The sequence below is a fragment of the Musca autumnalis genome, unplaced genomic scaffold (assembly GCF_047663935.1).
Source record: "Musca autumnalis isolate F117 unplaced genomic scaffold, ASM4766393v1 scaffold_1, whole genome shotgun sequence".
Classification (NCBI taxonomy): domain Eukaryota; kingdom Metazoa; phylum Arthropoda; class Insecta; order Diptera; family Muscidae; genus Musca; species Musca autumnalis.
In genome coordinates, this window is record NW_027411644.1 from 237,202,477 (window position 1) to 237,212,757 (window position 10,281).

Here is a 10,281-nt window from a genome sequence, read left to right on the forward strand (position 1 = left end):
ATTAACTACATGGCCTCGGTAGTCAAACGTCTTCTAAATTTCCGGAGAACACCTGTAGCTGATGCCACTTTAGACTTCGATATTTCACTGAGCTCGATTCCATAATTGTCACTCCATTTATGTGTAGGCTCATAGTTTCTTCGCGATGAGGTTTAAATCGCTCTTATGAAGTAGAAGTCCGGACAATTGGCGTAACAATTTTGATATCATAAATATTAAAATACTTATTTTTAAATTCTTGCTTGGTTTGTTTATCAAAGTAGCTATTTAATTTATTGTTTGTGATGATCCATGTCACTGAGAATTCCAAAACAGTGACTTTGCTCTGTTACTTATTTTGCAAAAAAAACGAAGGCGAATAGATGGCACAACAAATTCTTGATCATTTATTATAATCTGCTTTTGTAACCCCCAGTTTTTGTAAAAATTTTTATTCTTCTCACACGAACTGTCAAATTTTGTAGATCGTTTTACTCGCTTTAGCGCAAATGTAGAGCGCTGATTTTTAAATGAGGAATCCTTAACGATATATGGAACGGGTATACGAAAAATTAGATGTGTATGTTATCTGGGGGCTGAGCTATGAATGCCTAAATTATTACGAATATAGACGAACGAACAAAAATAAGTTACAAAAACAGGGGGTAAGACGAATTGAAACCAAATTGATATGAAGTACAAACAACCAAATTTATTTTTTTTGGAAAATATTTGATTAATATTCACACAAAAACATGTATACAACCTTACTATTAATTCGAACGAATTTCAATTCGAATCGTCTTACAGAAACTGACTAAAAGTGTTTATTCATTTAAGCCATAGACTATACTTTTTTACAAGTTGCCTCTCTACAGAACATTTGTTCCCGTAAGCCGAAGTAAGAAAAGATTTCCATTCCTCTTTATTTGCTGCTTTACTTCCCCAATTTGGAGTACTGTGCCTTTCGATCTCGTCTTTCACTTGTTTACTCCATCGAAGCCTTGGCCTTCCAGGCCTTTTCTCTCAAGCACACCAGGCGCTGCCTTATCTGCTCTCGCAAGTACCCAGGCTTCGGAACCATACATTAACATTTGTAGTATCAGTGTTTTGTAAAGTGTTATTTTTGCTTGTTTTTCAACTGCTTAATTAAGCCAAAATAACATCTGGTGACCATTAATACTCTTTTTCTTATTTCACTTTTATTGTTGTTTGTTGTGTAGATGGGGGTACCTAGGTTGTCGAAGCCTTTAACTATGTCAAAATTATATGTAGTTGCCAACTTCCACAGTTGGTGATATTTCTATAGACACGTTGCGCGCCGATACCATCAACTAGGTCTTGTCGCCTTTTACTGCCAGACCCACTTTAGTAGATTCACCTTCAACTTTCTTAAAGGTATCAGTTACTTCCCTTACTGATCGCCCCATGATGTCTATACAACAAAAATACTCATTACAAAACCCCCTACTAAACCATTATTTTATCAAGGGCATGTCGCTCGAAATAAGTAGTTACGACTTTTAGTAACTACTTATTTAAGTGGTCAAAAAATAACCACTCATATTGCGCGACATGGCCTTGTTATAATAATGGGTTAGTAGGGGGTTTTGTAATGAGTATTTTTGCTGGGAACATGTGGCTATTGGTATAAATTGTGACATTTCTTTAAACATCTGCATCTCGTATAACCGGGTATTAGTTAAAGCATCTAACAAATACGAATAAGTTTTACGGGGATTTTCCAGGATTTTTCGCAGGGTAAATATCTGCTCAATGGTGTATTTCCCAGGTCTAAAGCCTCCTTGGTATGGTCCAACAATATCCCTGATACTATCTTATACGCAATATGGAGGAAACGTATGCCCCTATAGTTAGGGTACACAGTCTTATCTTCTTGTCAGATGATGCTTAATAGCTGATGATATCAATGTGTCGTCTCCGATTGTGAACAACTCGACTGGTAAACCATCGGCTTCTGCTGCCTTATTATTCTTCAGCCAGTTTATTGCTGAGGTCAAATCTTGGTCGGGCGGTATACATTCAGTACCATCTTCTGGAATTGTATATGTGCTATCTTCGTAGTCTTCTCTAGTATTGGATACCAACGGTAGGGGTATGCCATCAGTTTGATGTTTCACGTTTTGGTAGAACATCAGTCTGGTTCCTGTACATTTCGATTTGTCCACACTTCCGCTTTTCCATTTCTCTCTTTTTCCAGCGAAAAAGACGTTTCTCCTCTCTTCATTTTCACCTATACCTCTCTCCTACGCTACGCGTTGCTACTGATTGTAAAGTATCCCTATATGCCGCATTTTTCTCATACAACTGGTTCCTTGGTGGAGGTATCTGGTATCCAAGTATGGATTTTGCGGCTGTTTGCATGGAGTGGGCAATATTTTGCCATTGTGCTAATCTGTTATCTAGACGAGGAGTGCTTTGATTAAGCAATTGGCCAATTTGAGTGTAATATGCTGTGACTATCTGTTGTGATTGCAGCTTATGGATGTCCAACTTCTGTTTTGTATCTGTTCGTACTTTATTTGTTAGGTTTATTCTGGTTTGTTGCAACAAGGTGGTGGTCCGAGTCAATATTTGCTCCTCGGAACGGTAGCACACTCAACAGGCTCGATAAATGTCTTCCATCTATCACAACGTGATCAATATGAACATTTACCTTTTATCCGAATTGTAGCAAGTCTTCTATTCACTGGGATGAAGCTGGAGATCAGATGTTTTAACCTCTGACCAACTACAAATTCGCAACCAAAATCATGAAGTATGTCACGGAAGCTATAATACAGCGCCTCACCTATAGATGATATTGCGTTCGGTTCAGTAGAACCGGGTCTAGTACATCTTGAATTTTACGTAAGTTTGGACAAGCGACTACGGCGTGTAAAGATTGGACCAAGTCCATGAATGCCTTAGTTGGTGGCCGTGAGGTTTTTACAGCTTTCGTATAATTATCTCAGTCAGTATGGACTTACTGTCGTAATATGAGCCACTAGGACTACCACTTGTAAGAATTTCAAAACGATCCTAGACATGCCTCAAAACTGCACATGTGCGAAACATAAGTTTGGGCAAAATATTACTAGAACCAAATTTTGAACCAAGTCGGTTGACCCGTTCAAGAGTTATCGTGCACTCCAGCAAGCCGGATAGACAGACGGACGAACGTGGCTAAATCGACTCCAAATTGTCTGAAGCAGATTTCGTCCAAACATACTTAGGGTTTAAGAAGCATTATTTCGATGAGACACATTTTCATCGTATCAAAGTGTATATACCCTCATTAGTTTAAAGGCCGAGGGTATAAAAACGTAAAGCTGTTTATGAACTAGCTGTTTATCTACCATGGGTAAAAGCCTTAATCCCCACTCAAAGTCCGCCCGAAATCAACATGTTTTATTGTGTCTGGAGAGTTTTTTGTTTAGACAAGTAAAAAAATATCAGTCGGCTTTGTCGACAGAGATATACCCTCAGCTTATGTGAAATAAAACTTTCATCTAGGGACAGATCGACACAATTGTTGAACTTTTGCGGGGGAGGTAACATAAAAAGAAGATCGATATCGTCCATTTTAGAAGTTAAACCTAATTTGGACAAAATATTAGTGGATCCAACGTTTGGATAAATTTGGTTGCCCCGTTCAAGGCATATCGTGCATACCATTTATCCAAAATTTTGTGTGGGAGGTACCCAAATAAGTTGACAAATATAGTCCATATTCAAACCTGATAAACATACATATGGCAGATGTATTAGGATGTGTAAAGTATGGAACAAATCGGTCACTCCCTACAAGAGTTATCGTGCGCAAAATTTTTCCGAACTTTTTTGAACTTTTGGGGGAGGTACCGGAAGGAATGGACCGATATAACCCATCTTGGAACTTAAACTAAGTTTGGACAAAATATTATTGCAATTATTGCGCTCCAGCCAGACAGACAGACGGACGGACAGTACTAAATCCACTTCAAATTGTATTACACGGATTTCGTCCAAACAAACTTGGGGTCTAAAACCATTATTTCGATGAGGCACATTTTGCCCGTATGAAAGTGTATATGGTAATATTCAAAAAAGTTTTACAATCGTTGAAGTTGAGGTTCACCATTTAATAAGTCGCGAACTGTTAATATATTTTAAAAAATATGAATATAGTTATTTTAATTGAAGTGTTTTAGTCACGATCTCATAATATGGACCATAACATATACTTTTCGTGGAAGCTGCGATGGTGGTAATATATAAAAATGGGAAAAATGTGTTGAAGTAAACAAGTTTTTTTGTGTTCTTTTTTGATTTCTGGCCAAACCACGCAAAATTCAAACTTGTGCTGAAAGAAAGAACTAAAGAATACTCCTTGGGCAACATGGTTCTAGTGTATGACTTTTCGATATATACACTGCATCCCCCTAAAATCGAGGCTGACATTTTGAAGTTTTGATTTCAGTGCTTTTCGAATTTTTCTTATAATTATAGGGTGCAACTAGATAATAAATCCAAACTAGTTATAGGATTGTAGAACTCGCGATTCAACGTCGTCTGATGTATATCTCATGAGTGTGCTCCTTACAGCTTCCAAGTAATAGAAGTCCAAAGGCGAAAATTTGGTGCGTAAATTTTCTGAAAAAAACAATTTTTTGACTTTAAAATTTACAACTGTCGTACAGTTACCCCTGAACCCCGCGTGATTTTAGTTTTTTTACGTGCCGGATCTAATAAGCTCTTCCGCGTTCGAATCCGTCCACTAAAACGCCGGATATAGATACCTTGAAAGTAGGAAAATCTGCAAAAATATATTTTGACAATTCCGCGAATTGAACCGCGATTTTCTTTGATTATTTTTGAATAAATGTAATCCTTTATACGCGATTATAATATTTGCCAAAAAGGTGTGTCACAAATTACAATGACTCGGGCGTAATATCCCTATTTATCCCAAAATAGAATGTGGTGGCACATCCGCAGTTCTTGACGAATCTGTCTAAAATAATTGATATTGACGTATTTTTAATAGGCGGCCATTGAAATCGGATGCACCTTATAATCATATGGACATCGCGTAATTTTTGCTCAATTGAAGGTTTTTTGAATAGTAAGATGCAACTGATGGCACACTTTGGCCGCTGAATGAAACATGGGAAAATCCGTGCATATTGATAGAGATGGACTCCCTGTATCCGAAATGCACATGCACCTCAACTGATTTAAACGGATTCGCGAATTATACGGTTTTTAATTTCTATGTTTTTTCATTGAATAAATACAATTTACTCCAGAATTTCTTCAATATTTTTTGACTTTCCGCGAAAATAACAATAAATTTAGCAACTATTTTAGCATCTACGGATAGATATCAAATGCTGTTAACGATTCATATATACATGTTCTTATTACAACACAATAGGAATTTTTAAATATTTTTTCTTTATAAGAGAGTAAAACCCCCCATAACTTTTGAGTGCAGCATCCAATTTTGTGAACGCGAACAGATTTGAAACCACGATTGTTTTCGTAACCCATGTATCAAAAATGGCGGATGTGCTCGCCAAAAAAATGTTTAATTTTTTTTCTATGGAATTGTAAAGGAAATTTGAAATTTACCATATACCCTCGTTAGCATAAATGCTGAGGGTATAAAAAGTATTACAAATGACATAAGTCCTATTTCATTGCTCCCAAAATTATTAGGTTGGTTGTAAAAGGATGCGATTTACAGATGTTTCATACAGATTGCCTTTAAAGCGAAAATAAATTATAACTTTCCATTAAAACTATCTATGTATGTTATCCCATAACCAAATAAACACGCGGAATCTTTTCACAGACACACCAAACACTTTGGGATTTTCCATGTTTACCAGAAGTCTATTCTATTACTTTTACCCGCATTGCTTTTGTGCAACAAAACACCTGTTGGTTGGCCAGCCAATAATCTTCATTGCCCTTTAGAAAATAACAAACCTGTGTGTGTGTGCGTGCGTATACGTTATAATGTTTAACGTGAATAATACGTCATCGGAGGAATACGCCAATTGCAAAACATGCAAAAACAGTGATAATCTTTATGATAGATAATACATACATATGTATGTATGCACATCTATATTATGATTAGTTGTGGTATTAGAAATCTTCGTCACACCTCTGCGTTAATACATCACAAAATACCACAAATATTATTTTCACCACAAAGTTTGACATTTTTATGGTTGGGAAAAAAACAAAAATAGGAAAAATATCATCTAAAAATACGCTTAGCTGAAGTGGCATACAACGTTTAAGAATTTTCTGGTAGTCAGGGCTGCTATTGCAGTTATATTGTAATGTAATCTATGATACGTTGTACAGATCGATAGACAGTAGCATTCGGTTAGTAGATGATAACGCCTAAAGGGTTTTGGGTTCTCATGCCAAACTTTGTTTTAGAGCTTTTTTAGAGCCCCTTGTATATAACCTTAACCAAAGGCAATGGATCCCCAATAGATAGCGATATACATATTTCCCAAGATTAAGGATAAAGCTTTGAAATATGATAGAGACCTTTGGTATACATAAAGAGTCACTGGTACAAAAAATGGGTCATGTCGGTCGACTTTTTGGTATAGCCCCATATAAGGGTTTTCCTTGATTTCGAGGAATTTTTACGTTTTGCCCATATTTTCAAAATAATTTCGCCGAATGTTGGTACTTTGCGTTCTTAGGGATTTGGGTTTTCTGATCTTATACCATCACCTCGTGGTATACCAGAACGTGGTAGTTTGTGCCAATTACTCTATATGTAGTCCATAGGATTCTATCAAATTGCAAGCTTTATCTTTAATCTTGCGAAATATAGCGCCATCTGCTGGAGGCTAATTGCATTTGATGCAGATTATGTATAAGGCGCTCTAAAAAAGTTTGTCCTGAGAACCCTACTAACCGAATACTATCACTCACCCCCTCTTCAAATTGGCCACATCCCAAATCATGACCTGAAAATTGTTGCAGAGTTTTATTAAAATAAGCTCTCCGATAATCCCCATACAAAGTTTCAGTTACTCCGAAGGTTTTTAGTCGAACTTGAAGATTAAAATCGGTTATAGTTTTGCATTTCTGGTGGACATAAAAACTGTCATTAAAAATTATCGAAATAGAATAGCAGGATGTGGGCAATAATGCAATCGTACTAAAATGTTACTCCATTGTTGAATCGATTGATATGCTTGACGATTTGGTGTACAGACCCTGAGTTGGAGGATATGTTAAATTTGTCCATTTGAAACACATCGAAACATTCGTTGGTAATTATATAAAGTAAACATAGAGCTTTCAATGAACATAATATAACTCCTAGAATGTTTGGTATCGGTCCACATTTTGATATAGAACGATGCCGTCCTAATTTGGGTATTTTTATGGATTTTGCCACATTTTCCAATTAAAATTGATATTTTAACTTCGCTAGTGGTATACAGCTTTTTTTGCAGAAAAGGCTAACATTTTTAAGCGCAGGGTGGGAGTAATTTTTCTGGTTTATCGACAGGCATAACATTTGGTACTTGTCTTTGCTGGAAGTGCAAACCTTCATTGGATTACATGTTCAGCAAAAGTCGACGTTTTGTTAGTTTTATGATTATATCGACTAAGAATTTGGTATACGGCCTTTGCAAACATTCTTTACAGTGGTGCCCAATACATTTGCAACAAAATTGCACGTTTTAGAAAATTTTCTGTAATATATTTTTTTGAAAGACAATTTAGGTATTTATACCCTACACCACTATGTGGAAAGGGTATTATAAGTTTGTTTTGGTAAAAATTCATGTAACACCGCCAATCTTTATATCCGACGAGATAAAGCGATTTTGAGATGTGTGTCCGTCCGTCAGTCCACTATAAATTGTAATAAAACTCCAGGCCGCAATTATGGACCGATCGTCACGAAATTTTGTATGGAGCTCGGGTTCAGACCTGAATAGATCCCTATTCTTATTGGTGATGATCGTGAAATATTTAGCGGATGAAATGGACCAAAAACATAATATTAATCAAATTTCCTAGTTCAGTAGGTCGCAATAATAGTCCGATCAAAGAAGAGGCTTGCAATTTGAGATGGCGATCAGATAATATTTGGAGGGTTAAATGAACCACAACTTTTGTGTGAAAATTGTGAAAATTTTTAATATACAACTCATATCTTTATTCCTGAAAGAGACATTCCGGACAAGTAAGTTATACTTGGAAGTGGAACGCTTAACATTTCCGCCTAATATATTCAGTTATTTGTTTGTAGTGTAATCATGAACTCGCTAGAGATCGCAATTAGACCTCAATAGTCACGAAATTTTGCACCGGGTAAGAGTTTGGGTCGAAGAAGATGCCTACAATTTTGAATGGTGATCTGATATTATTTAGCTGGTGAAATGGACCATTACTTTTGTATGAAAAATATAAAAAAAATATTGTTGGTCCATATTTTAATCCTACATATGGAAAAGTAGTACTGACTTTTCCCGTGATTCAAATTGCAAAATGTGTCTGGACCTACTTCCTCCCCCGCTTCATATTGTCTCTATCATGACAGAGAAATTCCCTGTTTTTGCATTATTACAAATTACGTGGAGCCCTAGCGTATTAATTGTCCAATTTGATTTTTGATTTTTCGCTTCGCCACCTTTTTCAAAATGTAATCGGTGTCGCTACCGTTAAAGCTTTTTTGAAAAGTGAATATGAAGGCCTGGCGTATAATTGAATATGAATAATTTTGTCTGTCCAGGCAACAGCAAATTTTTAAGCGGTGGCAAAATACCCATCTATAATGTTGGCAACAAGTGGTGTGTTAAGATACGCCGTTCGGTCTCAGCGATAAACTGTAGGTCCCATATCAGACAATATGAATTTCATTGATATGAGAAAAGTCTTCCTTTTTCCTTCTGAGATGTTTGTTGAACAATTATGGCAGAATCCAAAAAGTTATTTCATTGAATAAGTTTATTTGTTCCATAAAGGAATTTTGATTTGCTGGAAGCTAATTCCCAGGGTAGTGGTGAAGGGTATCAAATGGTCGGCCCCGTCCGACTATAGCCTTTGCTTACTTGTTTTTACAATTATTTGTAGGTCAATACTTCAAGTTTATGAAAATAAAAAAGTTTTGACTCGATGTCCAACAAGAATTATGAAAAAATTAGAAAACACATAAAACGCCTTAAAATGTAATGGTCAAAAATATGCAACTGAACCAAATCGCATGCAAAAATCTTCAATATTTTGTAAAATATCATTTTTAATATGATTCAAATTATTTATTTTTTTTTTTGGAAGTTAAAAAGTGTGTAAAATTGTAAAACTGATATCAGTCATACGTACTTCATCGAGTGAGTGGAGGGTCTAGGTGAGGAGCATGAGCATGGGTGCAAGAGTCAGAAACTTAGGAAATAATGGAAATTTCTTGATATTTAAGTTTTGGATTTACTAAAATTCAGAGTCCAGAGTGCAGGTATATCGTTTATTAGCAAAAGTCAGAAGTCTGGGGGTCTCGAAAAACTTATGAACGTAGGGATCCGGCTCTAATGAGAGTGAGTACTACTGATTTATAAACGTTCTATTGGGCTATATCATTGGAAATTCGGGATTCTATAAAGGCAAAAAAATTAGAAAGCCCATCAGATGATAATTTACCGCACACATTATGTTGACCACGAAAATGTTGACCACAACACGTCTGTACATGTTAAGAACACATGGTGAATATTTCTTTAAAGAAAATGTCTTTATACCCTCAGCCTTTAGGCTAAAGAGGGTATTTACACTTTGATACGACCCAAAATGTGCCTCATCGAAATAATGGTTTTAGACGCCAAGTATGTTTGTACGATATCCGTTTCAGACAATTTTGAGTAGATCTAGCAATGTCCGTCAGTCTGTCTGTCTGTCCGTCTGTCTGGCTGGCTGGTGCGCACGATAACTCTCGAACGGATCAATCGATTCGGTTCAAATTTTGGGTATCGAATTATTTTGTCCAGATTCGATTTAAGTTCGAAGATGGGCCATATAGGTCCACTCCTTCAGCTACCTCCCCCACAAATGTTCAAAAATTGTCGCAAAACTTGTGCGCACGATAACTCTTATAGGGAATAACCGATTTGGTTCATACTTTGCACATCGTGTAATTTCTAACAAACTAAGATGAGCTTTTAATATGGACTCAATCGGTCCACTCCTTCGGGGACCTCCCACACAAAATTTCGGAAAGCTTCAGTTTAGGTCCTGGTCTCGAATCGCTTTGATTTTTGTTTACGCAAGTTGTAT